We start from the raw sequence: 6,666 nt of genomic DNA on the forward strand, positions 1-6,666 counted from the left end.
AATGAAATATAAATAATATTTTGTAATTCTTTTATAATTGATGGAAAAAATAGAAACCTGATATTTTACGGAGAGTTTGAAGTTGTAAAACTATGATATATGTTTTATCGATAATAGTAAAGAAAAAATAAATGTAGAATTTTGTCATTAAGATAATTTAAAGAGGAGGTAAAAATAAATTTATTATAACATAAAGTTATATACATGATGGATTTATACATGCACATTTTTTAAAAAATGGTAAAATATTAAATATTTAGCTTATGTTTATCATCATCATTTATATGCAGACTGTATGTATTAAAAAATTATAGATAAAAATAAAGTTTTTCAGGATTTAGATATATTTTTGCGCAGCACAATAAGAAAATTTAGCAGTTTGAAGTTAATTAATATTTATTCCATTATTTCACATAAACATATTTTAATATTGATTTTTTTTCCTTTTTATAACTAGGTAGAAACATTGACATTATAGTAATAACTTGATAGTATAAAGTTAATTAAATATTGGTATTTCTTAATACATTTAGATTATGGAAGAATCTGGTAAAAAATTTTAAAATTAAAACCTTAGAATTTGACAACTTTGGAAATCTGTGGAAAAATTAGAAATAATCCCAAAAATTAAGACTAGAAGTCGTTCCGAATTTGTGTCAGCCGGGTTTGGCAAATTTTAGAGAAAATCATTGAATTTGAGAGTTTATTTAACCCTGAATTAAAACATAGAAAAGGTAAAACAGCGACATTAATCTCATACAATAGAATTATACCGTATTGATACAGGAAAAAAAAATTGCATTTTTTTTTTTTAGCAAAGAAAAACAAAGAAACCAAAATGAAACAAACTGAAAACCACAAGCTTCTTTACAGTGACATTAATAAAAACAAAGGATTAAAAATTTCTTGGCAAGATGTGATGGCATAATTATCAGAAATCATCGATGGATCAACTATGAGCGAAAGATGATGGATATAGATAAATAGACACAGTAGAGTAGATAGATATATAGTAGATAATATATTACAGATAATAGATAGATAGATGATAGATAGATAGATAGATAATAGATATATAGATAGATAGATAATAGATGATAGATAGATAATAGATAAATAATAGATAAATAGATAGATATATAGATAATAGATAGATAGATAATAGATAGATAATAGATAGATAGATAGATAATATATAATAGATAAATAGATAGATAATAGAAAATAGATAGATATATAATAGATAGATAGATAATAGATAGATAATAGATAGATAATAGATAGATAGATAATAGATAGATAATAGATAGATAATATATAGATAATAGATAGATAGATGATAGATAATCGATAGATAGCAAATCGATAGATAATAGATAGATAAATAGATCGATTACAGATAATAGATAGATGACAGATAGATAATAGATAAATAGATAGATAGATAATAGATAATAGATAGATAGATAATAGAGAGATAGATAATAGATACATAATAGGTAGATAGGTAGATAATAGATAATAGATAAATAGATAGATGATTGATAGATAATTGATGACAGATAAATAGATCGATTACAGATAATAGATAGATAATAGATAGATGATTGATAGATAGATAGATAGGTAATAGATGATAGATAGACAGATAGATATATAATAGATATATAGATAATAGATAGATAATAGATAATAGATAGATAATAGATAGATAATAGATAGATAGATAGATGATAGATAATAGATAGACAATAGATAGATAATAGATAGATAGATAATAGATAGATAATAGATAAATAGATAGATAGATGATAGATGATAGATAGATAATAGATACATAATAGATAAATAGATAGATAGATAATAGATAGATAGATAATAGATAGATAGATAATAGATAGATAATAGATAATAGATAAATAGATAGATAGATAATAGATAATAGATAGATATATAATAGATAGATAGATAATAGATAGATAATAGATAGATAGATGATAGATAATCGATAGATAGCAAATAGATAGATAATAGAAAGATAAATAGATCGATTACAGATAATAGATAGATGATAGATAGATAGATAATAGATAAATAGATAGATAATAGATAATAGATAGATAGATAATAGAGAGATAGATAATAGATACATAATAGATAGATAGGTAGATAATAGATAATAGATAAATAGATAGATGATTGATAGATAATTGATGATAGATAAATAGATCGATTACAGATAATAGATAGATAATAGATAGATAATAGATAGATGATTGATAGATAGATAGATAGATAGGTAATAGATGATAGATAGACAGATAGATAGATAATAGATAGATAGATAATAGATAGATAATAGATAATAGATAGATAATAGATAGATAATAGATAGATAGATAGATGATAGATAATAGATAGACAATAGATAGATAATAGATAGATAATAGATAAATAGATAGATAGATGATAGATAGATAGATAATCGATAGATAGCAAATAGATAGATAATAGATAGATAATATATAGAATTGAGGCAAAAGAGAGGCAGCTCTCTCCCCAAAAAAATTTCTGCAGAAAAATTGACTTGTTTCCATCACAGATAGTTTTCTGGACTCGCTTTTCCAAAATTATATTAATCCTGACTATTGAGCACATCTTTCTGAGGCTCGGCACCCCGAGCTGCTTCACCATCATTTCTATAGATACATATAGATATTTTAAAACAATGTTAGTAATAACGATAGAACAGACTGTAGTTATAACACTTCTACTTCTCTTTGGATTTTTGTAGATAAATATAATTGAAATTGATAGATATAGAAATACTTTTCCAAAGCGCTCTCTCTCTCTCTCATTCTCACTCTCTCTCTCTCTCTCATTCTCACTCTCTCATTCTCACTCTCTCTCTCATTCTCTCTCTCTCTGTCTCTCATTCTCTCTCTCTCTCGCTTTCTCATTCTCTCTCTCATTCTCTCTGTCTCTCATTCTCTCTCTGTCTCTCATTGTCTCTCTCTCTCTCTCACTTTCTCTCTCGCTTTTTCATTCTCTCTCACTTTCTCTCTCTCTTGCTTTCTCATTCTCTCTCTCATTATCTCTCTCTCATTCTCTCTCTCTCTCGCTTTCTCATTCTCTCATTCTCTCTCTCTTATTCTCTCTCGCTTTCTCATTCTCTCTCTCATTCTCTCTCATTCTCTCTCTCTCTCTCGCTTTCTCACTCTCTCTCTCTCTCATTCTCTCTCTGTCTCTCATTCTCTCTCTCTCTGTCTCTCATTGTCTCACATTCTCTCTCTCACTTTCTCATTCTCTCTCTCACTTTCTCTCTCTCTCTCTTGCTTTTTCATTCTCTCTCTCATTCTCTCTCTCATTCTCTCTCTCTCTGTCTCTCATTCTCTCTCTCTCGCTTTCTCATTCTCTCTCTCATTCTCTCTGTCTCTCATTCTCTCTCTGTCTCTCATTGTCTCACACTCTCTCTCACTTTCTCTCTCGCTCTCTCTCTCTCGCTTTTTCATTCTCTCTCTCTCACTTTCTCTCTCTCTTGCTTTCTCATTCTCTCTCTCATTATCTCTCTCTCATTCTCTCTCTCTCTCGCTTTCTCATTCTCTCATTCTCTCTCTCTTATTCTCTCTCGCTTTCTCATTCTCTCTCTCATTCTCTCTGTCTCTCATTCTCTCTCTGTCTCTCATTGTCTCACACTCTCTCTCACTTTCTCTCTCGCTCTCTCGCTCTCGCTTTTTCATTCTCTCTCTCTCACTTTCTCTCTCTCTTGCTTTCTCATTCTCTCTCTCATTATCTCTCTCTCATTCTCTCTCTCTCTCGCTTTCTCATTCTCTCATTCTCTCTCTCTTATTCTCTCTCGCTTTCTCATTCTCTCTCTCATTCTCTCTCTCTCTCTCTCGCTTTCTCACTCTCTCTCTCTCTCATTCTCTCTCTGTCTCTCATTCTCTCTCTCTCTGTCTCTCATTGTCTCACATTCTCTCTCTCACTTTCTCATTCTCTCTCTCACTTTCTCTCTCTCTCTCTCGCTTTTTCATTCTCTCTCATTCTCTCTCTCATTCTCTCTCTCTCTGTCTCACATTCTCTCTCATTCTCTCTCTGTCTCTCATTCTCTCTCTCCCTCTCTCTCTGTCTCTCATTCTCTCACATTTTCTCTCTCTCCCCGTCTCTCTCTCTCTCTCACATTAGAGCAATCTTGTTACAGGATGGGAAATAATTCTGTGCCGTCCCCGTCTCCATCCCACACTCACCACCACAGTTCTGCCGACTCCTTTCCTTGGATATTATAAGGGCTTTTGATCAACTCTTTATATTTTTCATCAGTTCTTTGCAGACCCCATTGTGCAGTGTCGGAATCTTCCTTCCCTTTACTGATGGTTTCTCTTATTCTCCTGGTCTTTGCTCCCGTTCCACCCTGTGCTTCTACTTTGTCCTGACTCTTGCAATCTTCTATGGGACTGTTTTAACTCCTTTTTTTTTTTTTATCCCTGAAACATTAAGATCCCATCATGTGTGCCCTCCCTGCCCCTCCTTAGCCCTTTCCCTAGGCCATTTGCATCTCTATGACACCTGCTTCCTGCCTCTGTGAAGCCTTTCACCCTTCAGAAGGGTTGCTGACAAATTATCAGCATTAATTCATTGCTCACTTAACAAAGAATTTAACGGCTCAGGCACCAGGGGACCACACTCACAGAAGGGCCTGGCACAGGATTACCCCCAGGAGGCCCAAATTACCCTCAGAGTCCTCATTCTGCCTGTGAGCAAACATGAGTGACAACATAGCAGTAATGATCGGGAGTGCTGACAGTTGTGTCCGCATGTCTCATCTATTTATCTATCTATATATTATCTATTATCTATCACCTTGCTCACAGCCTCGGTCTCTGTGCTTACCATCAGCATCACATCCACTTCCTCGCTCTGAGCCCATTTTAAATTATGTAGGATATATCCCTGTTGGGAAAACATCAAAATTTGCCCACTACAGATGGACGTATAAGACTGCAGTATCAATATAACAATACGATTTAAAACTATAATTTTTTTCTGTGTTTTGAGGCTCAACTCTAGCACGATAAACGCCGTATAAAATGTCACTGCTGAAAAAAATTGCATTATTACAATGGCAGCAAAATTTGCCCATTTCAGATGGACGTACGTGACTGCAGTATCAATACAGCAATATGAATTTTTTAACAAAGGCTTTTTTTTTTTTGGGGGGGGTTGAGGTCCAACTTTAGCATGATAAATGCTGTATAAAATGTCACAGCCCCAAAAAAAGGCTGTATTACAAAGCCAGGCATAGTTGCACACCTCGGACGGACGTGTGAGACTGTGGCAGAAATATAGCAATGCTATTGAGATCCAACTAAGTCTGGCTGTGTGCTTTTGATGCACAAGTGCCGCAGTAAAAATGGTGTATAATATTTCCTTGCTCAGAGCAATTTGCAGGATTAAAAGCAAAAAAGAATATTATTGGCTCTGAGAAGGGGTTCTGGTATGAATTGGAGGCTGCAGCATTAAGGATGTGCAATTAACCCCATCCTGTCCTACACAGCCCATTCAGCACAATCTCTCCCTAAATGCTGCTAACAGCAGTATTAATATTAATTATCATTAGCCGCAAAAAGGGCTGTTGTTCAGCCACATATAAATGTGGTTGAATTCCCGGCTAATACTCAGCCACAATTCTGTCCCTCTCTCATCAGCACCTCTCACTTTGCTGCCTTTGTCAGGGGTACAGTGTGCCGAGCATGGCATCTCGGGGCTTATATAGACCTGATAACGCTATGCGGACAGTCAATCACAGTAATGCCACCACCAAGATGGCTAGCAATACAGAGACTGGCAGGCAATCTCCACATGTTCATTGGCTGTCTACAATGAGCCAAACATGCAGGGCAGGGACTCGAGCTCCTGTTCGAACATTCAAAAAATACTCGCTAAGGCTAGTTTCACACTAGCGCTTATTCGACGTAGCGCATGGCGCCGCTAAGCCCCGCCCCCTGTTGGCTCCCTGCCCGCCCCATCCGGTCATCGCCGCCTACTATCGCACATGGACGCTTGTGATCTGCGCACCCTATCTTTAGCATAAGGTGCGCAGATTGTGCGCTGGCCACGCGCTAGTAGGATTTTGGCGTGCGCCGCACACTTTTGAAGGTGCGCCGTGCGTGCCGAAATGCAACATGCTGCGTTCGGTGCGCATGGGTGCACCTTCAAAAGTGCGCAACGCACGCCAAAATCCTACTAGCGCATGGCCAGCGCACGATCTGTGCACCCTATGCTAAAGATAGGGTGCGCAGATCGCAAGCGTCCATGTGCGATAGTAGGCGGCGATGACCGGATGGGGCAGGCAGGGAGCCGGCAGGGGGTGGGGCTTAGCGGCGCCGTGCACTGCGTCGAATAAACGCTAGTGTGAAACTAGCCTAAGTATTGCTGGGAGCCCTGACACCACATACAACACCTCTACCTGCTTTCATGCTAAGCCACACTCAGGTGACACAAATATCAGTTTTGTAGACTACCATTGTCAGAAAAATTTAAGGATAGTAACACAAGTAGCTGAGTGCAAGGAAATGGAGGCCTGACGTTCTTGGAGGCCTACTGCTACAGGTAACACGCATGAAGGAGACCCAAACAGCAGTGTTCACATTTCCAAAAGATATTTGC

At 36.1% G+C, this 6,666-nt stretch overlaps 1 protein-coding gene across 1 annotated transcript in view; it reads right to left on the minus strand.

Annotated features, from left to right (window-relative positions):
- The window catches only part of LOC141075415 (E3 ubiquitin-protein ligase Rnf220-like), a 50,866-nt gene extending 46,457 nt beyond the window's left edge, over positions 1 to 4,409 (minus strand). The window contains exon 1 of the mRNA XM_073562448.1: positions 4,248 to 4,409. The gene's annotated coding sequence lies outside the window, so the exon portion shown is untranslated. The remainder of the gene's footprint in view (positions 1 to 4,247) is intronic.
- Positions 4,410 to 6,666: the final 2,257 nt, after the last annotated feature.

The sequence above is a fragment of the Dendrobates tinctorius genome, unplaced genomic scaffold (assembly GCF_039654945.1).
Source record: "Dendrobates tinctorius isolate UK_male_01 unplaced genomic scaffold, ASM3965494v1 ptg000351l, whole genome shotgun sequence".
Lineage (NCBI taxonomy): Eukaryota > Metazoa > Chordata > Amphibia > Anura > Dendrobatidae > Dendrobates > Dendrobates tinctorius.